At 44.4% G+C, this 25,101-nt stretch overlaps 1 protein-coding gene across 1 annotated transcript in view; it reads right to left on the bottom strand.

Annotated features, from left to right (window-relative positions):
- Positions 1 to 23,281: 23,281 nt before the first annotated feature.
- PSMD11 (proteasome 26S subunit, non-ATPase 11) overlaps positions 23,282 to 25,101 on the bottom strand; it is a 48,219-nt gene continuing 46,399 nt past the window's right edge. The window contains exon 14 of the mRNA XM_040331602.1: positions 23,282 to 23,996. The gene's annotated coding sequence lies outside the window, so the exon portion shown is untranslated. The remainder of the gene's footprint in view (positions 23,997 to 25,101) is intronic.

Raw genomic sequence — 25,101 nt, 5'->3', positions numbered from 1 at the left:
GATCCGACAGGTGTAATTGACTTACATTGTCGGATCTTAAGGATGCAATTCTAGACTGGCCACTAGATGGCGAGGTCATTGCGGTCGGCGTAGAATATGCAAATGACTAGTTACGGCGATTCCCGAACGTCCGCGCTGCCCGTCGATCTAACTTTACGTTGTTTCCGTCGAGATACGCCGCCTAAAATTAGGGCTGAGCCCTAGGTGTTCTAAGCCATGTTAAGTATGGCCGTCGTTCCCGCGTCGAAATTTAAAAAATCACGTCGTTTGCGTAAGTCGTCCGTGAATGGCGCTGGACGCCATTTACGTTAACGTCTAAACAAATGACGTCCGTGCGACGTCATTTAGCGCAATGCACGTCGGGTAATTTACCCGACGGAGCATGCGCAGTACGTTCGGCGCGGGAACGCGCCTAATTTAGAGTTGAAAATATGTTAATTAGAATTTTAACATGTTATACATGAACAGCATGAGGTGTCACAATTAGGGTACAGTCATAAATAGGTAGTGGTAGAGAGTCAGCCCAATGGCTATCGCCCACAGCAGGACTCCCACCAGCATATAACATAAAAGGAACAATTATGACAAGAACCCGAAACAAAAATTGTGAGCGCCCAAAATGGCCTCTTAGTAGGTGACAACATTGCAACCAGAGTCTCCAGGAAGGAAACAATAAAATCAGAACGCGCCTAATTTAAATGGCGCCCGCCCCATTTGAATTGGGCAGGCTTGCGCCGAGCGCATTTACGTTACACCGCTGCAAGTTTACAGGTAAGAGCTTTGTGAATCAGGCACTTACGCTGTAAACTTGCGGCGGTGTAACGTAAATGGATTACGTTACGCCGCCGCTGCGTAGTGGAAATGTATGTGAATCTGGCCCAAAATAAGGAGATTTGTGTGCCCACCTATTACTCTGGGCATTGCTTAGCTGGCCAGATTTGAACCAGAAAAAAAAAAGTTTTTCAAAGTTTTTGCAATAGTGTATTTTTAGCATTGCAACCTGTGAAGCTTTGGTGAACTCCACGCCCAAGAGGGTTAAGGCGGTGCTGAAAAATAATGGTGGCCACACAAAATATTGACACTTTAGGCCCAATTTGGACATTTTCACTTAGGGTTGTACTCGCTTTCGTTGCCAGCCGTTTAGACACTAACCACTTAAGGCTATTTTTCAAACTTGTTGTTTACAAGTTAAAATATGTTTTTTTTCACTAGAACATTACTTATTAAAATATATATAAAATGTTTTGGGTTCTAACACCCTAGAGAATAAAATGGCGGTTGTTGCAATACTTTTTGTCACACTGTATCTGCGCAGCGGTCTTACAAGCGTTTTTTTTTAAAAAATACACTTTTTTAAATAAAAAAATAAGACACCAGTAAAGTTAGCCCAATTTTTTTTTTTTTATATTGTGAAAGATGATGTTACACTGAGTAGATTGATACCTCGTGGAATGGCGACAAACTTTTACCTTTAAAAATCTCCATATGCGATGTTTAAACAATTCTACAGGTTGCATGTTTTGAGTTACAGAGGAGGTCTAGGGCTAGAATTATTGTTCGCTCTACCGATCGTGGTGATACCTGACGTGTGTGGTCTGCACGCGAGCTCGGCGGGGCACGTTTACATTTATTTTTCGTATTTATTTTACCTATTCTTTTTTTTTTTTTAAATTGTGTCGCTTTTTTTCCTATTACAAGGAATGTAAGCATCACTTGTAATAGAAAAAAAAGCATGACAGGTCCTCTTAAATATAAGATCTGGGAGTCAAAAACTATTGTAGCAAAGTGTAATTTATTTAGTGTTGTCACATGAAAAGATATAAGAAAATATTTACAAAAATGTGAGAGGTGTACTCACTTTTGTGAGATACTGTGTGTGTCATATATATATATTGTGGCAGTAGGCAGGTTAAATCCCCTGGTTGCATCCAAGATGCTGTATATATTTCTCCTAGGTTCAGGCTTTATGCCAGTTTGTACCTCTAGGGGGAGTGCTGGGAGTCCTGCTGGAGGACTTGATGAGCCCAGCTGAATTAGGTGGGCTCGTTAGGCCCTCTACAAAAACTCCCAGCATGCAGAGAGATGCTCCAACTTGGAACCAGATCTGTGTGATTAGTCTGGGGGGGGGGGGGGTGATGCTCCAAAACGCCCCTCTCCATTGAAATGAATTAAAAACGTGGTAAAATCGCTGTAAAATAGCGGTGTTTTACCACTTTTCTAACGCTCCGCTATAGGCGTTTCCAGTGTGAAAGGGCTCTTATAGCGAGCAGGTCAAGTTGGCCAGGATTTATTTTTGTATTTCCTTTGTTTTTTGTCATATTTTTATTTGTATATAGTAGGGTTGTCCCGACACCACTTTTTTAGGACTGAGTACAAGTACCGATACTTTTTTTTATGTACTCGCCGAATACCGATACTTTTTTTTAAATGTGTCCCCAAATGCAGCCATGTCCCCCCACATATGCAGCCATGTCCCCCCCACATATGCAGCCATGTCCCCCCCACATATGCAGCCATGTCCCCCCACATATGCAGCCATGTCCCCAAACATATTGCAGCCATTTCTCCAAACATATTGCAGCCATGTCCCCAAACATATTGCAGCCATGTCTCCAAACATATTGCAGCCATGTCTCCAAACATTTTGCAGCCATGTCCCCAAACATGTTGCAGCCATGTCCCCAAACATATTGCAGCCATGTCCCCCACATATTGCAGCCATGTCCCCTACATATTGCAGCCATGTCCCCAAACATATTGCAGCCATGTCCCCAAACATATTGCAGCCATGTCTCCAAACATATTTCAGCCATGTCCCCCACATATTGCAGCCATGTCCCCAAACATATTGCAGCCATGTCCCCCATATACGCAGCCATGCCCCCAAACATATTGCAGCCATGTCCCCAAACATATTGCAGCCATGTCTCCAAACATATTGCAGCCATGTCTCCAAACATATTGCCTTGTCTATGCGCGGCGGGGAAAACAGCTATTCAAACAAAAGCTGACTCTAATGTTCCCCGCACGGTGATTAACGCGGCAGAGGCGGCGGCTTTGCGATATACGGCGGCGGGGGGGAGGGCTCAAGTATTGTATTTAGGCATCGGGGGTATTTGCCTACTCCCGCAAATACTAGTTATCGGTGCTGATACCGATACTGGTATCGGTATCGGGACAACCCTAGTATATAGTTCAAATAAAAACGCACCTTTTTGTTTTTCTCCTACCACTGTCTGCTGTGTCTAATGTTTTTTGTGTGCTGAACCCTTCCAGGGGGTCACACACACCCGCTACCGGGCTAACCCTACGATCTAAGGTCCCTAATGGCCCGTACACACGATCCGAATATCGTACAAAAACTGTCATCTGAAGAAGAATCGTACGATAATCGGATCGTTAGTATAGAACTTTCGAGAGCCGATCATGACTGTTCATCCGATATTATTCGATCGGATAAGCACAAAAATGTTTCTTGTACAATACCAGATCGTACGATTTTCATTTAGACAGTATAGTTGCCGTCCGAAAATACAATACATTACAACACATGACATCACTTCCAATTTATTTTTTCTGACGTACGAGGATTTTCGTGACTTTAGTAACCTATTCAATTTCTACTTGCGACTAGTAAACGGAAAAAGTCGGACGAAATTTCATAAGATATTCGGATCGTGTGTACGGGCCATTACGCGCATTCTAGGGCCAATTAACCTCCCAGCATGTCTTTAGAGAGATGTTGGTGAATGATATCACGGGACGTTGTGAAAGTGATATAATCGAAGGCTGAGTCATAAGACGAGTAAACAGTGAAACTGGGGGAAGAAAATGACACATAAATGCTGCAGGAAATGTTCAAGAAATGTAAAATAAAATGCCGCCAGTTATCTTAGCAACAGCTTTCACCGCTTTGTGAAAAATACTATCTTTTTGATCTTTTGTTTGTAGCTTCAGGCAGTGAGAATGGCCGCAGCGTTGTAACACGGAAGGAATCAGAAAGAAAATATATACCGGTAATTGCAAAAATTCCCCTTGATAAACAAATATACTGTATAATGCAGCCAACCTACAGAACAGGATCGACCACACGTGTTTATATTTGCTAGCTGTAAGAATGAGGCGTGACAAAGCAGCTGTTTGTTTAGTCTCTGCTACTGAATTTCTAATGAATAGTGGAATCCGATTTTTCCACCTTAAACTACATATAACCAGGGCCGCCATCAGGAATTTTGGGGCCCCTTATACAGCTTCAGGCATGGGCCCCCTGGAGCAGAGAACCAGGGGGGGTGCCGCCGCCTGAAATTGAGAAGCGGGGGGGCTGCCACAAATTGAGAGGCGGGGGGCCTTTACAAAAAAAAAGAAGAAATAAAGAAAAATATATATATAAAAAAAGGGGGGTAGCCATCCGGGGCCCTTTAATAAAACTAAACCTCTGGGCCCTTTAATAAAAAAATAAACATTTATAAAAAATACATAAAAAAAGGGGAGGTTGCTATCCGGGCCCCTGGGCCTTTTAATAAAAAATAAAAAAAATAAACAATAAAAAAAAAAAAAAAAAAAAAGGGGGGGGTTGCCACATGGGGCCCTGGGGACCTCTGAGGCCCCGTACACACGGCCGAGGAACTCGACGTGCCAAACACGTCGAGTTCCTCGTCGAGTTCTGGGATGAAGCCGCCGAGGAGCTCGGCGGGCCGCCTTCTCCCATAGAACAACGAGAAAATAGAGAACATGTTCTCTATTTTCTCGACGAGTTCCTCGGCGGCTCCATCGAGCCAAAAGTGTACAGACGACAGAGTTTCTCGGCAGAATCCGGGTTTTGACCGAGTTTCTCTGTGATTTCTGCCGAGAAACTCTGTCGTGTGTACGAGGCCTCAGCCCTTTAATAACAAAAAAAATCTATAATTTTTTTTTTTTTTAAGGGGGTTGCCACCTGGGCCCATGGAGACCTCCGGGCCCCTTACAGGTGTACTTCCTGTACCCCCCTGATGGCGGCCCTGCATATAACAGTTAGGCTCCGTTCAGATCACTGCGTTGTCATAACGCACATGTGTTGCAGACTTGCAGTGCCATTTATTTGGCTTTTTAGGGTACCGCAACACACATATGTAAACCATCTGGGCACCATGGTGCACTGGATTGAAAAAAAAAAAAAAAAAAAAAAAAAGTGATAATCCACCAGCACCAGTGCTATAAAAGGCTAGCTAAAAGGCTAAATAGGTGTGCATGCAGCCGGAGTCACCCAGTGGAGCTTGGTAACAAGAAACACAAATGAACCATGGACTGTTCCCTTGTGCCACTTTATAACCAGAGAGGCGGTGACAGGTCTGTGACTTGTCAAAAACCATCTCGTGTTTTTATTACACTACACTGTTTTTTTTTACCCCATACTCATTCACATAGGGGGGATCTGGGGGCAAGAGTTGTGGGGAAGAGGCCCTTGTCCCCATCAACATGGGGACAAGGTGCTTTGGGGTGGGAGGCAGTACCCCAAAGCACCCACCCCCCATGTTGAGGGCATGTGGCCTGGTATGGTTTAAGACATGGGTCTTCAAACTACGGCCCTCCAGTTGTTCAGGAACTACAATTCCCATCATGCCTAGTCATGTCTGTGAATATCAGTGTGTTACATTGCCTCATGGGATCATGGATGTATAGTTTTACAACAGCTGGAGGGCCGTAGTTTGAGGATCCTTGGTTTAAGAGGTGAGCGCTCACTCGTCCGCTACCTTTCCTGACCTGCGTGCTCAGATAAGGGTCTGGCATCGATTTTGGGGGGGGCCTGCATCGTTTTTTTTTTTTGGTGTGTGGTTCCTCTTAAAATCCATACCAGACTGTAGGGTCTGGTATGGTCTTGGGGGAGACCCCACAACATTTTTTAATTCAATACATTTTGCATTGCTAACATTGCCTCGGAGCACAAGTCGCATGGCACAAGTCAGATCAGTTAAGATGCTGATCCGACTTCTATTAATTAGTGCAGAACCTTTTACAAAGTTGGACCGACACAAGTTGGACCAGTTAAGATGGCTAGTATGTACTAATGTGCTAGTAAACTGTACTAATTAAACGAAAAAGGAAAAATTTTGTGTTCACAAAAATTGTAGCCTGCACCTTCGGTTTATGTCATCTGAAGAGTCGCAATCGGCTGTCGAAAGCGCTATACTAATGATCAGATTATCGGCTGATTGTGTGGCGTTGAAAATTTTTCTTTTAATCTTCTTATCGTGTGTACGGGCCTTAAAGTGGTTGTAAACCCTTAGGCCCCTTTCACACGTGCGGACCGTAAGTTCGCTTTTTCATCCATCCGTTTGCGGATGAAAAAGGGACATACATTGGTCCCTATGAGATCGCAGATGTCAGCGGATGAACATCCAATGACACCCGATCTCGTCCGCCTCCGCAAAGATCCGATTTTGCAGACGGAAGAAAACCCTATTTTTTCCTTCCGTCTGCGGATCGGATGAACACGGACAGACGGTCCGTGTTCATCCGATCCCCCCCATAGGGGAGAGCGGAGAAAACACAGGGCGGTCCCTGCACAGTGAGGAGGACCGCCCTGTCAGCCGCCAGCTCAGCTGGGATCAAAGGAGCGATCCCCGCTGAGCAAACGGAGCATACGGAGGCGGATCATTACTGATCCACCCCGTGTGAGAGGGGCCTTACACACCACTTTTCACTACAGGTAAGCCTATAATAAGGCTTACCTGTAGGTACTGTGAATTTCTCCTAAACCTGCACCGTTTAGGAGATATTCACTGTATACATATGTGCTGATGTCATCAACCCATGCGCACAAAAGAAACGCCTGCTGTGCTGTGACCAATGGTGTGGGAGTGACATCACAGTGTCGGAGCCCACGAACCCAGAAATAAGTCCAAAGAGACATGTCCCGGTGTACGGGGACTGCTGCACCAGCTTCGATCTAAGGTAAGTTTTTTATAATGAGCTAGTATGCATTATGCCCTACTGGTTTTTATTCGTTTACAACCACTTTAAGATTTCATTTTCGTGACCGTTCCAATCAGGTCCACCTGTTAGTTTTTCAGTAGGACCTGATTGGATGATCCACTCACCCCTATGGACCGGCGGGTGTAAATGGATCTACTAAAAACACTAACAAAAGGGAATCCTTCCTCTTCAATTTAGTGGATTGGACCGGAGAGCAGTCGCCCATGTCTGCTCTGTGTAAACTGAGCAGACACACACCTGTCATCTGGACCACGGACAGATCCTCTGCTGATCAAAACTGGGTCCACCCCATGTGAAAGGGGTATAAAGCCTCGCACACACGATCGGATTATCCGACGAGAATTGTGTGATGACAGTCTGTTGTTGGAAAATCTGACCGTTTGTATGCTCCATCAGTCGGATTTTCCGCCAACAAATGTTGGATGGCATGCTTTAAAATTTTCCGACAACATATGTGTGTTGTCGGATTATCCAATCGTGTTTGGAAAAATTCCAAAACACAAACGCGCATGCTCAGAAGCAATGCTAACCACAACACAACTTTAGCAGAAGTTGCCCAAAGGGTGGCGCTAAAGAGCTGAAAAACAGTTTTGTGTTTTTTGACCAGCAATTCTTTTTGTATGCAAGGCAAGTTCCTGGCCAACGCCCTTCGGACAAAAGCCCTACGCTTTGTCCGCAGAAAATCCGATCATGTGTATGAGGCTTTAGTGTAAAGCGCCGTACACATGCGCAGAATGTCAGGAGACATTTGCCAGTTCAAAAAAAAAAAAGTCAGATATTCTGCCAGTGTGTATGTCGGTCTGTCCCACAGAAGCCAATCTTTCAGCCGGCTTCTGTTGAACGTGCATGCTGGAAAACCAGCAGCCGACCGACTCCCAAGCAGAGCTCTCAGCCAATGGCGGAGAACGCTGACGCTGATCGGAGTGTTCTAGTGGGCCCCCCCGTCAGAACACAACAGCTCAGCAGGGGAGATCGCTGTACTAATCACGCATGGTTAGTACAGCGGCTCTGACCGGAGCTGACAGTTTTTTTTTTATACACAATTAGGCTTCACTAACGCAGGGGATTTGGCCCTTTGCGAATGACAGCGGCAGGAGTCTGCTGATTCCTGCAGCTGTTTTTGCCACCTGTGAACAGTCAGCTGCGGCCACCGAATCCGTCCACCCTACTGATAGTTTGACGGTGGCCGCAGCTGTCTGTGTCTAATTCAAAAAAGGAAGGGGCCGGTAAATGACATATTTACCCAGCCCTTTCCTCCGCTCTCCATCCTGACAGGTCCCCCTCAGCCGGCAGGAGAGGAGAAGAGTGAAGCTGGCTGAGGATGAGGGGGTTGGAGGAGAACAGGGGGGGGGGGTCGGGGGAGAAGTATAAGGGGACCAGAGGAGCAGGGGAGACGTAAAACACAACAACGTGCAGAGAAAAATGAATTCAATGCTTCCAAGCATGCATCGACTTGATTCTGAGCATAAGCTGTTTTTTAACCGATGCTTTTGCGTACTAACCATCGGTTTTGACCTATCGGTTAGGTGTCAATCGGTTGAATTTTAAAGCAAGTTCTACGGCTGTGGGAGGGAGAGAAGGGCTGTCAGCTAAAAAATCTATACAGGGTGATCGGTGTTCACAGCTGTTCCCCGCTGCGCCGATCATTCCCGGGATACCGGGAGGCGCTCGCGGGTACCGCCGCAGAAATGCAGGAGACTCCCGCACCTCGCCTGAGACTTGGGATGTCTGTAATGCTATTTATAAAAAATAATTGTTATATCAACAGCTATCTGATCACAACAACGTTCCGTGGGCTGTAGATGTGAAAAGGATTTCAGGGGTTCCCCGAGACCTCAGACAGTCGAAACTTTAGGAATGCACAAAAACAACAACGACGGGAACTCGTCCAGTAAGTTATAAGGAAACAAACAGTGTGATCATTTTATGTCCTTCGCTCAGGAATGTAAATACAGTAAAACCTTGGTTTGAGAGTAACTTGGTTTAAGAGCGTTTTGCAAGACAAGCAAAATGTTTTAATACATTTTGCCTTTATATAGGGAATCACAATCGATGACGTTACACCTACAGCCAAACCCCCCTACAGTTAGAAAAACAGATGAGGTCATACATAACCCCATCAGCGCCCCCTTGTGGTTAACTCCCAAACTGCAATTGTCATTTTCACAGTAAACAATGCATTTTAAATGCATTTTTTGCTGTGAAAATGACAATGGTCCCAAAAATGTGTCAAAATTGTCCGAAGTGTACGCCATAATGTCGCAGTCACAAACAAAATCGCTGATCGCCGCCATTAGTAGTAAAAAAAAAAAATGCAATAAAACTATCCCCTATTTTGTAAAACACTATAAATTTTGCGCAAACCAACCGATAAACGCTTATTGCGATTTTTTTTTTTAACAACAATATGTAGAAGAATACGTATCGGCCTAAACTGAGGAATTTTTTATATATATATATATATATATATATATATATATATATATTTTTTTTTTGGGGGATATTTATTATAGCAAAAAGTAAAAAATATTGCATTTTTTTCAAAATTGTCGCTCTATTTTTGTTAATAGCGTAAAAAATAAAAACAGCAGAGGTGATCAAATACCCCCAAAAGAAAGCTCTATTTGTGGGGAAAAAAGGACGTAAATTTTGTTAGGGAGCCACGTCGCACGACCGCACAATTGTCAGTTAAAGCGACGCAGTGCCAAATCGCAAAAACTGGCCGGGTCCTTTAGCTGCCTAAAGGTCCGGGTCTTAAGTGGTTAATGAAGGTACAACATTTAGCAACTTATTGCTACACTTAGAGGCGCCTCTCTTCTCTTTTATACCCTGTAAAAAAAATGTACTAGAAAGAGATCATTCTGTGAATAAAAGGCATGCTAAAGCGGTCTATAAAACAACTAGTTTTTTTTCCAGCATGCTAAAGGATGAAGGAACCCTGCCATCCCCCCGTCCCCCCCCGTCCCCAAAGTATTATGACAGCTGTCAGAATACAATGGTCCAACCTCCCTTGCCAGCATCTTCTACTTGTCTTCTTTAAAAATAAGGCTTTAGTTCCACTTTAAGAATGCTTCAATAACTTCACAGTCACAGAACAATCTCTCCTCTGGTGCAGTGTTAGCCTGTGAAAAAAATGTGATAAAATATTACAAAACAACACCAAATTGAAGTGCTAAATATAAAACATATAAATAAAACATGTTTAGTGAATTGACCACTTTTGAGATAAACACAAGTTATTATAGGGCAAATGTTAAAAGAGAAGTATGTTTTTTTTTTTCATATAAACCTAGATCAGGCATGTCCAAAGTCCGGCCCGGGGGCCAATTGCGGCCCATGTTTCAGTTTAATGTGGCCCCACTGGTAATTTGGACATATATCTCTTTTGTAACCCAGAACAAATCCCCGAGCATCGCACATTCAGAGGCTGCATTCATTTCAATGGTGAGGCTGCATTCACGGCAATGGTGAGGTTGCATTCACGGCAATGGTGAGGCTGCATTCACGGCAATGGTGAGGCTGCATTCACGGCAATGGTGAGGCTGCATTCACGGCAATGGTGAGGCTGCAGATGGGCACTCATTAGGCTGCTTTGATCTGCACTGACCTGACTTATTTTGCTTCATAGTTCTTGATTTAAAATTAAAGTTTTTCCTGAAACTTTCCTCTTAAAGTGAAGGTGTGCGTTATACACCAATAAATACGGTATATCCAAATAACACGCCTGAGCTCATCTCTTCACCACACACAGCCACAAAGGCAAGAAAATTCTTGTTGGGCCGTGTATTAGTTAATTTGCATTTAATTTTAATGGTTCGAAGAATGTCAGGTAAAATGGTCGGCCCTCACCCATGTTCACTTCATCAAATCTGGCCCTCTTTGAAAAAAGTTTGGACACATCTGACCTAGATGGATGTAGCATCTGTTCTCCCCCCGCTCTAATGCTGAAAACGGAGCGTTCTAACACTGCTGATCGCCTGGTTCTCACAGCTCCCTGAGCAGAGAGCTGGTGACTGTCAGTCAGCGACTCTCTGCTTTGACGCCCCCCCCCCTGCACTCACTGGAGCGCTTGGCTGTGGAGGGGGCGGAAGCAGCCGACTCAGGCTCTCAGCTGCTTGCTAAGAGACCGAGCTGGGTGCAGATCCAGGCATGTGGGCGGATCCTGACTTGTCGCAATCTTGGTCGTGCCTAGACCAACTGTGACCTCAGCTGACAGCGGACTTCAGCCCGCTGTCTGCTGAAAGTGGGTTACAGGAGTGCAGAACAAACTGCATTCCTGGGATCCACAGGAGAAGTACAACAAGCTTTGGCTGTACTTCTCCTTTTATTTATCTCCCAGTCATAGGTGTGTGCAGCATTTGGCATTAGGGTGTGCACCCCAAAGCTCAAACACACTCTACTGATCACTTATGATGTTCATTCAGAAAGAGAAGGGGCCGGTAAATGGCCCCTTCCCCCATTCATCCTAAAACATCCACAGCAACAACCAGTGGGAGAGGAGGGAAGCCTACAGTGCTGTGGAGGGAAGGAGGGGGAGCCAGGTCAGTGGGGGAATCTGTTCTGCACAGGGTGATTAGGGTGTGCCTGGGCACACCTGGCACACCCTGTGCGCACACCTATGCTCCCAGTGAACTGACCCCTGTATCTGTGGAAGGTTAGTGTTATCACTCTAGGAAAGGAAGTGTGTTAGGACTACAGAAAACTTTCCCCTCTCCTCATCTACAGAACATTGGTTTATAAAGTGAACTAGATGGATTTGTCTTTCTTCAACCAGACTATGTAACATAGGGATTGTGTGCTGTAGTTCACTGAGTTGAGCTGTGAGGGGCTGATAACAGTGCTCTAGATCTGGGGTAGGCAAAAGTCGTCCCTCCAGCTCTTGTGGAACTACAAGTCCCATCATGCCTTTGTTTAGAGAGCCATGCTTGTTGCTGTCAGAGCCTTGCAGTGCGTCATGGGACTTGTAGTTACACAACAGCCGGAGGGCCAAAATGTGCCTACCTCTGCTCTAGATAACACTGCAAGGTGCACAGGGCAGCAGTACATTTCTGGCAGGATCAACAGGTATTCTTTATGAATAGATGTACCAAAACACCTTTAATTGCTGATTTACAGTGCCTTGAAAAAGTATTCATACCCCTTGACATTTTATCATGCTACAACCAAAAACGTAAATGTATTTTATTGGGATTTTATGTGATAGACCAACACAAAGTGGCACATAATTGTGAAGCGGAAGGAAAATGATAAAGGGTTTTCAACATTTTTTACAAATACATAGTGTGGGGTGTATTTGTATGGCGCCCCCCGGAGTCAATACTTTTGTAGAACCTCCTTTCTCTGCAATTACAGCTGCAAGTGTTTTTGGGGGTGTCTCTACCAGCTTTACACATCTAGAGAGCGACATTTTTCCCCATTCTTCTTTGCAAAATATCTCATGGAGAGCGTCTGTGAACAGCAATTTTCAAGTCTTGCCACAGATTCTCAATTGGATTTAGGTCTGGACTAGAGGAAAACCTGTTATGCCCTGTACACACGGTCGGTTCGTCTGATGAAAATAGTCCAATGCTCAGAAAAGGCCCAAAGGGTGGAGCTCAGGAGCTGAAATTCCTCGTACTACGTTCCTATTTGTGGCACGAAAATTGTGTATCATTAGTACGCAAGCCAAGATCCAGGCACATACCCTTTTGACAAAAATCAGACGCTCGGTTGGCCAACAATTGGATCATGTGTACGAGGCTTTGGAAGCATTGTACACACAATCGGATTTCCATCGGACAAATCAATGGAATTCTGTGCAAAGGGCGTTGCCCGTGAACTTGTTCTGCATACAGACGGCAGAAATCTTTCAGCCAACATACACAAAACTACGTGGTGTTTCAGCTCTTTAGCGCCACCCTTTGGGTAACTTTTGGTAGTGTTGTGCTATTGTCAGCATTGGTTAGGAGAAAGTGTGCTTGTACTTTGGATTTTTTTCCGATGGATTTGTGTACAGGAACACTAAATAGTGAGGTTTTCTCAAATTTGACTGCGAAAGTGGAAATACTTTTTAAATATTCAAACGCAAGACCTGCTAACAAGACGGCATAAAAATACAAACATTTCAGCGGCGCGCGCCGTCTGTTTCTACAACGCCGGTGTTTGGCTTCCCCTACTGTGCTAGCAGACGTCAGTTGTGACAAATGAGATACCCGCATCTTGCTTGCAGCTGTTTGGGTTCAGAATTACATGCTTTTTGACTCTCCAAACCCTAAACCGACTAATAACAGAGCTTGGATGCTAAAGTGCAAACCGAAAACACCAGTAAAAACAGCTTAAAAAAATAAAGGTTAAGGGTCACTGAATGATGTACATGGTGTATCTTCCCTCCAGGTCAGTCTATGGGATTATACGAGGCGTGTTCAAGTCAAACTAGAACTTTGAGTTTGTATAATAAAAGAACAAAGTTCAAGGAGTGGAAACTGCATTTTTTTTTAACATACTCCCCTCCCCTGCTAATTGTATACACTTATCCCCAGTGTTTCACTAATTCCTGGAAAGCTTTGGCATAGAAAGATTTGTCAGGATGCCTGAGCCCTCCTAGGACAGCCTGCTTCGCTTTGTCATCAGTGCTGACTTCTTTAAAGGAGTTCTAAAGGGAAAAAAAATAATTGCCTAAAATGAATGTCTGCAAGGTAGACAGACAGAATAGTGTAATGATTCTGTTAAAAAAACAAGTAAATACCTATTAAATTCCTTCATCCATATCACCTCCGGCGTTCTAGTTTCTGTTCTCTCATTCACTTCCTGGTTTGCGGCGCTCGTTCATGTAAGAACTACATTTCCCAGTATAACATATAAAATATAGATGCGCTAATATTAACTTAAAAGGTGATAAAACGTACAAAGAAAACTAATCAGGGAGAACACTCCATAAACTGTGAATTACTAATATGTCCTTAATTAGTGCACAGTGATTAGCAGGATTCCATGCAGGGAAAAAATCACTCTCTTCAATCTGAATGCTAATCCAGCCCTCCACCGCTGTGATCAGATGATACAGGCACTCACAGACAGGGATTGCATGAAAGAAAAGAGAAAAAACCTCATTGCGCAATATTCGATGACAGATCAAAAATGTAATCAGAGCATTGACATATGCACTCACGAATCCCCGCTTTCAGTAAAGCATGAAAACGCCACTCAGTATGCTGTTTCCTCAGCTCGATCCGATGCACTCGGATTCGATCGCAGGCTCCTCCCTACGCGTTACGTCACAGGCACGCGACTTAGTCATGGGTTCCTACCTTTATATGTTTCACTGTTTGGATTTGGTATCACTCTAGATAGCAGCTATATTATTTGTTTTTTTATTTAGGTGCACGTGGAATTGATTATTTAATTAGCGCTGTAGTATATTTTTCACATTACATTTCCCAGTATGCATTGCGGCACGAACAGTAATTCACACCTCCTTGAAGTCTCTAACACGTAGAGAGTGTCCTGCCGCACAGATGTAGTTCCCAGGAGGGGGCGAGCACGTTACTGACCACCGCAGTAAAGCCTCCCGTCACGGTGGTCAGTAAAATCAGACATGCAGGAAGTGAACAGAACAGAGAAGAAATAGAGCAACTTCTGAGCAAAAACGAACAATGAGGAAGTGAAAAGAGGAATGTCTGAAGGTAAAGGATGCTTATTATGAAAATATTTTTTTTCCTTTACAACCCCTTTAAGGGGTCTAAACAGGTGGAAATCACTCCAAGCGAGGTCCAGGCTTTAAGGGGGCCGGGGGGATGTGGCAATACCTCCCAGCCGAGTTGCTGTAATGTGCATGGAGTGCGCTAAGTAGTATGAGCTTGTGCAGGAGAAACAGGATGTCCTAAGACCCCCTTCACATTGAGGCAGTTTTCAGACGTTTTAGCGCTAGAAATAGCGCCTGAAAACTGACTCCTATTCATTGCAATGGGTGCTTTCACACCCGGGTGGCGAGCTTGCGGGACGTTAGAAAAAGTCCTACAAGCAGCTTCTTTGGGGCGGTTTGAGAGCGCTGGATACAGCAATCCCAAAACACCCCTGCCCATCGCAAAGGATGGGCAGTGCTTCGGTAACTACACACAGTAATGCGAGGCTTTCTCACTGGTGTGGAGAAAGCCTCTCGAGGGGGGAGGGGGCAAGCAGGAGTGTCAGGACGCCCACTAACACACAGCTCCTTTCTCTATCTGCAAAGTAGATAGCGTCCTGACAGTTATGTCACAGTTATCATGTGACATGAATAGAGAGCCGGTTGCTAGGCTATCGACTCTCCTCTCACAAAAGTTGTCAGTAAGGAGAGGAGAGCGGATCGCTGCAGCCGGCCAACCTAGTGTCCCCCACACAGTGAAAACACCTGTCCCCCCACATATGTAACAGTAAAATCGAAAGTCCAAATGATCATCTGCATACATCTGTACATGATCACACAAACCAATTATTATACACTTAACAGGATTATTTTTTCTTTACCAAAGACATGTAGAAGAATACATTTTGGCTAAAATGTATGACAAAATTCGATTTTATTGGATTTCTTCTAAAATAGAAAGTAGAAAATATTGTTTTTTTTTCAAAATCTTTGCTCTTTTTTTTGCTTATATCGCAAAAAATAAAAAACAAAGTCGTAAATAAATATCACCAAAAGAAAGATACAAATTTCATTTGGGTACAGTGTAGCATGACCGTGCAATTGTCATTGAAAGTGTGAGAGCACTGAAAGCTGAACATTGGCCTGGGAAGCAAAGGGGTGAAAGTGCCCCGTATTGAAGTGGTTAAACCCCTTCTTTGGGGGTTAAAAACATCCCGCTAGTGGCCGAAAATGGGGGAAAAGTGTGAATAGCAGCCTAAGTGACCAACCCAGGCCTTTGTTTCCAAAAACACATATGCTCATCACTCAGAACACGTCAGTAATATTCACTGTTGATAGAGGCACCATGGGGTAGAAAATCCACATGAATAAACGTCACGTTTGTCCCAGAACACTTGCCAGCACTTTACCTGGAGATGCAATTGTTCAAAAAAAAAAATTTGGTGGTGGCGAGTCCACATTCTTCCACTGCTTGGATGCTTGTTTTGATTCCGGAGCAAAATGATTTGCCCAGGTTTGATCACATGTAATGATGCGATCCAGAAAACCCTGGCCTTCCCTGTCAAAACGCTCCTTCAACGCAGTGCAGACTTCAACTCTTCGGTGTCGGCCAAAAGCGGAAAGCTGTCTTGGTACCCAGCATAGGCTAACTTTTCAAAAATGCTAATATTTGTGAATGATTGTGTTCACCCTGACCACAAAAATATTAGTCGTGCAATTTTAACGACGGGTTATGCGTCCATAATCCAGGATTAGGCTTTCCATGCACTGAATGATCACAGGAATGACTGCTGTGGGCTAGGAACCACCATGGCCGGGATTGTCACTGACAGATGTACAGCCATCTTTGAAATATTTACACCATTTAAATGTCGGTTGAGTGTCTCATCATCGTATTGTGCTTAAAGCGGAGATCCGGTCAAAAAAAATAAAAATCCTCGATCCTGGCGCAGCCATCTACAGTAAGGGAAACATGCAGTGAAGCAGTTACGGCTTCACTGCCCGTTTCCTACTGCGCATGCGCGAGCAGCGCAGCGCTTTGTGAATGGGCCGGCTGCTTTCTGGGATACACACAGTTCCCAGAATGCAGCGCACCCCATTCACAAGAAGGAACAGAGTGTAGGAGGAGGAAGAGAATCGACCGCGGTACTTCCGTATAGCAACAGCTATTTAGGGTAAGTAAAAACTTATTTTTTTTTTAGATTTTTGGTGAAAAGATTTTTTTCAGGGTGGAACTCCGCTTTAAAGTCTTCCATAGATATCCGCGGGTTACGCCTTCGTTCACAAGAAACATCATCACCACACATTGTTCCATGCACGCACTAACACTGTGGACTGCCATCTTGAATAACAATCTCTGGACTGGCCCAGAACATGTGCGCCACCTATCAGTAATAGGACACACTTGCCACTTACTACTGCATGTAGCGTAGCATCCCTTTTTATACCTGTAAAATTAAAAGTCCCGGTGATCTGACGATCTGGTTCCGGCAACCTAGAACAATAAATGTATCACGTACACGTACGAGGGGCGTTCAAGTCAAACCGGTGACTTGTCGTTAAGGTTCCCCTATCGAGATGGTTCCTGTAAGGACTGCGCAGGCGCAATCCTTGCCGACGGAAATCTCCAAACCTCAGCCGGCATCCAGGGCGACGTGGAATTTGAGGAAAGTGGCCAGTCGGCCTCTTGTTCTTGCTTCACTCGGACAGCTCGCTCCGCCTCCTGGCTCTTTTTTTTAACATCCTCCAATCCACGGGGATTTTAAGGAATGAGCCTGGATGCCGGCCGAGGTTCGGAGATTTCCGTCGGCAAGGATTGCGCCTGCGCAGTCCTTACAGGAACCATCTCGATAGGGGAACCTTAACGACAAGTCAACGGTTTGACTTGAACGCCCCTCGTACGTGTGCGTGTTACATTTATTGTTCTAGGTTGGTGACTTGCAAAGTACGGTACCCAAGATAAGGGTTAAAGCCCCGGGAACATTCACTTTAGAAAAACTAGTCAGCAATTGCAGCTCCAATATTTCTATCCTGACAAGTTTCTTAATAAAATTGAAATACGTGCTACAACGCTCTGATTAACAAATGGACATGATAGGTGAAGGGTTAGGACCTCAGTTAAGCTTATATTCAAATTTCTCTTTGAAAATATTCCTCAATGGTACGGACAATTAAAGTGTATGACCAGACAGAACATTTTTCTCTAAAGCCTCATACACACGATCTGATTTTCAACGGACAGATCTGCAGAATTTTGTCCGAAGGGCGTTGTCCTTGAACTTGGTATGCATACAAACGGCAGAACTTTTTTAGCCAACGTACACGAAAATACGTGGTTCTTCAGCGCCACCCTTTGGGCAACTTCTGCTAATGTTGTGCTATGGTTAGCATTGGTTCAGAGCATGCTTGTTTGTACTTGTGCTATAAAACTTTTGTTGTCGCAAAATCGAACAATTGTCTTATGGAGCGTACAAACGGTCGGCGTATCCGACAAAAGCCTGCCATCACACATTTGTTGTCGGAAAATCTGATCGTGTGTATGGACCTTTAGTCCTGAATAAACTGGGGAAATTTCCTTTTACTGTATCCATGGCTCAACTAGAGGGATAATGGAGATACCAAGATGGCAGTAAAAGCCCAACAGGAGTTCTCGTTTTTCCCCAACTCTATCTAAAACAATTTTTTTGGGCTTGACATACGCTTCTAAGCTGGGTTTCCACTGCTGCGAATTTGAGCCGTTTCGATTTCTCAAATTCGCAAGTCATTTAATATTACATAGTTTAACATTAGTGCCGTTCACATCAATGCGTTGCGAATATGAGCTGCGGGGAAAAAAGGGTCCTGTGCGAGTTTGATCCGGTAAAGTGAAATCCGCTCTATAGACGGGCATGGCCGTGAATCGCAGCCACGAAATCGTGGTAAAATCGTGATTTTACTGCAATTTTGAATTTGAAGCAGTGTGAACCTAGCCTTAAACCAGATAAAGAATCTAGGCTTTACCCACACGTATATTTTGTCTGTTTTCATTAAAAAAAAAATGCTACCCAACTTCCTGTCCTGGAGGCACAAGTTTGTTGAAATTCAGGTTACATTTAGCATATCAAAACTTTTTATTTTCGGGGACACAGAGGCCCTCTTTATCAAGCAGACATATTCGTTGTCCGCCATCTTGGTAAAGGAAGCCTCTGTGTTTCCAAAACATTTAAGAATGTGTTATTCCGATAGGGACTTTTGTACATAATTCCATTGGATTTCATCCTACAATGCTGACTTTAACTGGACATTGGATAGATGCAGTAATACATAGTAGCCGTGTACCTGGTAGATGATTTCAGTGAAGTCTGTGTGCTTTGGTACAAGCAATAAAAACCTGACACAGGTCCTGAACCTTCCCAATTTATATAAATAAATACCGTATTTATCGGCGTATATCGCGCACTATTTTCCCCTTAAAATAAGGGGAAAATCGTGGGTGTGCAATATACGCCGATAGCCGCGCTCAGTTTAAAATCCTGCGCCGACATATACCGAGTGCAGTACATTCGGCTAGGCTCGGCTTCGCTCGTACTCACGCATAAACGTCACAGAGCGTGAGTGAAACCGAGCCTTGCCGAATGTACCCGAGTGTACTGCACTCGGTATATGTCGGCGGAGGCGTTCGAACTGAGCGCGGGAAGCGGGGACTCGACTTGAGGCGTGCGCTGGGGAAGACACCATTGAGGCTGCAGACGGACGCCGGTACCGGACGCTGGGAAGACACCAAAACTGTAAGTAATAAAATCATATAACATTTTTTTTTTACAGGAATTTCGGGGGCAACTTTAGGGGTGCGCGGTATACGCGGGAGCACGTTATACCGCGATAAATACGGTAGGTATAGATCTCCAATGAAAGTACAAATAGTATATGTAGTTCCGCTCTGAAGAGAAAGGTCCTGACATTGCGATCACCGCAGACATTTGTGAGCGTGGCCCCAGGGTACGGCGTCTCATATTTCTAGTGAAATCGCCACGCTACATTTTTTTCTGACTACAGGTCCAGGATAAGGAAGTCACGATTTGTTTTTCATAAATTCCCAATCATTGCACTAAAAATAGAAAAATATTTTGCGGGAAACTCCATGAGACGGAGCACAATAGAAGGCAATGAATACAACTGTGAAGACACACGGAAAAGGCAATTTGGGTTGATTTACCAAAAGTAGACAGCAAAATCGGGTGCAGCTCTGCATAGAAACCAGCGTTCAGATTTTCATTTTTCAAAGCTTGGGGGGGGGGGGGGTTATAAAAGTAAAAAACAAAACAAAAAACAACAAATGGCTTCCTTTAGCTTAGTGCAGTCCTCCTTCGCTTACCTCATCCTTCCATTTTGCTTTTAAATGTCCTTATTTCTTCTGAGAAATCCTCATTTCCTGTTCTTCTGTCTAACTCCACACAGTAATGCGAGGCTTTCTCCCTGGTGTGGAGTGCCGTGCTCGCCCCCCTCCCTTGGACTACAGGATAGTCAGGACGCTCTCTCCATTGGAGATAGATAAAGGAGCTGTGTGTTAGTGGGCATCCTGACTTTCCTGTAGTCCAAGGGAGGGGGCAAGCACGACACTCCACACCAGGGAGAAAGCCTTGCATTACTGTGTGGAGTTACAGACAGAAGAACAGGAAGTGAGGATTTCTCAGAAGAAATAAGGACATTTAAAAGCAAACTGGAAGGATGAGGTAAGTGAAGGAGGACTGCACCAAGGTAAAGGAAGCCATTTAGGAAAAAAAAATTGTACCTTTACAACCCCTTTAATAGAACTAGCTGACGTTAGAAAGCCGATTGGCTACCATGCACAGCTGCACCAGATTCTGCACTCCCCAGTTTTAGTAGTCAACTTCAATGTTCTCAATAAGGCCCCTTTCACACTGGGGCGGGAGGCGCGGTGGCGGGATAGCGCCGCTAAAAATAGCAGCGCTATACTGTCGGAATTGCCGCGGTACTCGGCCGCTAGCGGTCGATAAAGGGTTAATACTGCCTGCAATGCGCCTCTGCAGAGGCGCATTGCAGTGGTATTGCCGCGGTTTCCCATGGTTTTAAATGGGAAGGAGCGGTATACAAGCCGCTCCTCTCACCGCTCCAAAGATGCTGCTGGCAGGAGATTTTTTTCTCTCCTACCAGTGCATCGCCTCAGTGTGAAAGCCCTCCGGCTTTCACATCGAGTATGCAGTGCAGGAGTTTTTCAGGCGGTACTTCGGTGTGAAAGGGGTCTAACACATTCAGAATAAAGAGCACAACTAAACAATTTCCTATCTACCGATTCACTTTTAAGGTGTATGGAAAGCCAAAACACTTTTTTTTTTATTAGAAGTATTAGAACTTCAGGCTGAGTTCACACAATTGGATGCGGCCTACACCTTACGCATCAAATTTGCAGAACATTTGAAAACACGTTTTTAATGAATATGGTTCACATATGTACGTTGCATCCGCACTCCGCATTGCACAAAATGTTTGTGTTTTCTTTTTAAGCAGTGCGGTGTGAATTGCAGGCACATTATCTTCAATGGGATTCGCAGGTGTGTTCCATTCTGAACACAAATATGCTTTCCCCCCCTTCTCACTACACATCCCCCCTCTCCCAGGTTCGCTGATCCGCAGCTACAACAAAGAGGAATCGCTGAATGAATAATTTTTTTACTTTGTGTATACAGGTGAATTATACCTTGTTTTTTTTTTTTTAAGACAAATTGGGCTTTCATTTGATGGTATATAATGGATATCACTTGATTTTTTTTTTTTTTTATTATCAAAAAGGAACCCCAACCCAAAAAAGGGAAACATTACCTTATGTTGCTTTGCCTTCTGGCCACTAGGGGCGCCCGCAGCGTACACCCTGAGCCGATGCAAGTTCCCGGCTGGCGCGATGACCGCCGGGCACACGCAATTGCTCGTGACAGAGCAAGCACCGGGATCAGTGTGTGTGTTCTCAGGGGAGAGGAGACAGATTGTGTGTTCATACCAAGTATGAACACCGATCTCTCTCTCTCTCCACCTAGACAGCCCCATCCCCCTACAGTTAGAACACACATAGGGAACACAGTTAACCCCTTGATAGCCCCCTAGTGTTAACCCCTTCCCTGACATTTATACAGTAATCAGTGCATTTTTATAATTGAGTAATTGTCAATGGTCCCAAAAATGTGTCAAAAGTGTCCGATCTGTCCGTCGCAATCTGGAGATATATATATATATATATAAAAAAAATTTTTTTTTTAAATCACAGATCGCTGCCGTTACTAGTAAACAAATATTGAGTTGGCCCGCCCTTTGCAGCTATAACAGCTTCTTCCAGAAGTGCATTTGTGAGGTGAGGCACTGATGTGGATGAGAAGGCCTGGCTCGCAGTCTCCGCTCACATTCATCCCAAAAGGTGTTCTCTCGGGTTGAGGTCAGGCCAGTCAAGTTTCTCCACCCTAAACTCGCTAATCCAAGTCTCTATGGACCTTTGTGCACTGGTGCGCAATCATGTTGGAACAGGAAGGGACCATCCCCAAACTGTTCCCACAAAGTTGGGAGCATGAAATTGTCCAAAATGTCTCGGTATGCTGACGCCATAAAAGTTCCCTTCACTGGAACTAAGGGGCCAAGCCCAACCCCTGAAATACAACCCCACACCATAATCCCTCCACCACTAAATGATTTGGGCCCGAACACAAAGCAATAAAGACATGGATGAGCGAGTTTGGGGTGGAATGGTCAAACAGACATATTGCTAAACCTTGTGGACAGCCTTCCCAGAAGAGTTGAAGCTGTTATAGCTGCAAAGGGTGGGCCAACCCAATATTAGGCCCTTTGGACTAAGGCTGGGATGCCATTAAATTTCATGTGCGTGTAAAGGCAGGCATCCCAATATTTTTAGTAATCAAGGGCCAGATTCACAGAAGAGATACGACGGCGTATCTCTCAGAGTATCTATGCGGTTCATTCATAGAATCAGTTCCGCATAGATAGCCCTAAGATCCGACAGGTGTAATTGACTTACACCGTCGGATCTTAGGATGCAGTACCTCGGCCGCCGCTGGGTGGAGTTTGCGTCGTTTTCCTGCGTCGGGTATGCTAATGAGCATTTATGGTGATCCACGACAGTTTTCACGTTTGTTACGTCGTCGCTAGTAATTTTTTCCCATCGCAAAGTTACACCTGCTTTAACATGGCTTAACTTTAGTCGAGCCATGTTAAAGTATGGCCGTCGTTCCCGGGTCGAATTTCAATTTTTTTGTGTTTTGGCGTAAGACGTCCAGGAATACGAATGGATGCTACGCACGTCGCCGTTCTAAAAAAATGACGTCACATTGCACAAAGCACGGCGGGAATTTCTAAACTGAGCATGCACAGTACGTCCGGCGTGGGAGCGCGCCTAATTTAAATGGTAAACGCCCCATTTGAATTGGGCGGGCTTGCGCCGGAGGCCGCCGACGTAAGTTTTCACGCAAGTGCTTGGTGAATCAGGCACTTGCGACGCTGTAACGTATATACGATACGTTACACCACCGCACTTCTATGTGAATCTGGCCCATAGTGTGTATGTGAAAAATCTAGCCTTGGTTACAAGTGTAAATCTTTCATAGGCAAGTCTACACATCAGAATTATGTCAATTCTTGTAATGACCCAACCAGGATTCAGTCTCTTTAAATTAAGCTGATGCATATGGAAAACACACAAAAGAGAAGGAAAAAAGAAAAAAAAGGATCTTTATTGGAACACATCTGAACATCAGATATACTCTGGTCAGCTGGGTGGAATTTGTGCACCTCTTGTGGGACACTGAAACCCAAAAAGGACATGATCAGGGCCGGGGGCAGGTCTTATCGAATTGGTAACAGGAGCAGCGACAGTAATTTTTAAATCCCTGCAAGCAGCAAACCCGTTTATTTATCAGAAGTGAAGGCTCCCTGATGAAGCTGAACCAAGAGCCCCAACAAGCCTCCTTCCAGGGTCCTGAAAGCCGATGTATGGTACACAAGACACAGAGCAGTATAGTGCTATGCATGTGTGCTCCTGGGGGCCCCGGCTAAGCTCTAGCAGACCCTCCCAGCATCCCCACTCCTGATAAATACACAGAAAAAAAATACCAAAAAATAAAAATAAACAAGCAAAATATTCTACCCAAACCCCAGGACTTGGGATGGCTGAGAGTGGACACAGTCAGTAAATGTTGCATGTAACTCAGAACCTGGAAGCGGCTCAAGTGCGAATATGAGGTACCCATAAATGTAACTTTAAAATCGTTTGGTGACAAAAAGATGTTATAAAGGAGGAATGGGGGAAAAAAAAAAAAAAAACGGATTCCCTTGAGCGCCCCCTGCCCCTTTTCCATATCCCACATGAGGAAGAGAGGTGTCCACTGCTCCTGTTCTGCTTCTTCAAAAGTCGACACGTTCAGTTGGCCTGTAAAATCGAAAGAATACAAGTTACAAAAATGTACAGCGTGGCCACTTCATTGGTTCTTATGGAGGCTCAGCATACACTTCTGTCTGCACTACAAATGCATTAGGCCAAAGAGCAGTCTATATGTCCTCCCTGCAAAATTAGGGAACAAAACATGCCAGCAGTAGCAGTTCCCATACATGCATGCATTCTAGCAGATCCCCATTAAAGTGAATTTGTACAATAATTTTATGGGGAAAAAGTAATAGATAGCATACATCAGGAACAAAAATCTCGCTAATAGGAGAGGGGGCGCAATAAATGTCAGTATGCATGTGTAATACATACACAGCAATCTCAATGAACAACTTACTCATGGCGCCATGTACACAACACCCATTATTACACAAAGAAATACAGACGTGATGGTTTAAAAACACATCCTGTGTTGAATGAAAAGCAGAAGAAATTAGACATGCTAGACGTCTCCATTATTATACTGTACTTTTACCAGTATATGACAACACTATTGTGAAATGTCCTTCCGCTGCTACTTCCTACAACCAAAAACACAAGATAATCCTGTCCTGCTAGAGAATCCCATTACACAGCATCAAAATATTACAACTCCATGCTCAACTAACCTGAGCTTAAAGCGGAGGTCCGGCTTAAAAAAAAAAAAAAAAAAAAAAAAAAAGAAGTGTAGCTGCTGACTTTTAATAAAGACACTTACCTGTCCAGGGTGCCCGTGATGTCGGCAGCCAAAGCCAAGCAATCGCTTGGGTCTCGGCATGCCCCGCCGCCATCCTCGGTGACGGAATCCCTACCGCGCAGAGCTATGTGAATGGGCGGATGTCTCCTGGGACACACACAAGGTCCCAGAAGACACAGCTCCCCATTTCCCAGGAGGCAGCGCACGGAGGAGAAGAAAGAAGACCACCGCGGACAAGGAACTGGCAGATTAGGACGATCTGCCTAGTAACATCCATTTCTAGTAAGTATTTATTTAATAAATATATATATATATATATATATATATATATATATATATATATATATATATATACACACACACACACACACACACACATATATATATATATATATATATATATATATTACAGAG

This window comes from Rana temporaria, chromosome 12 (assembly GCF_905171775.1).
Source record: "Rana temporaria chromosome 12, aRanTem1.1, whole genome shotgun sequence".
Taxonomy (NCBI): Eukaryota; Metazoa; Chordata; class Amphibia; order Anura; family Ranidae; genus Rana; species Rana temporaria.
This window is presented reverse-complemented; position numbering and strand designations above follow the sequence as displayed.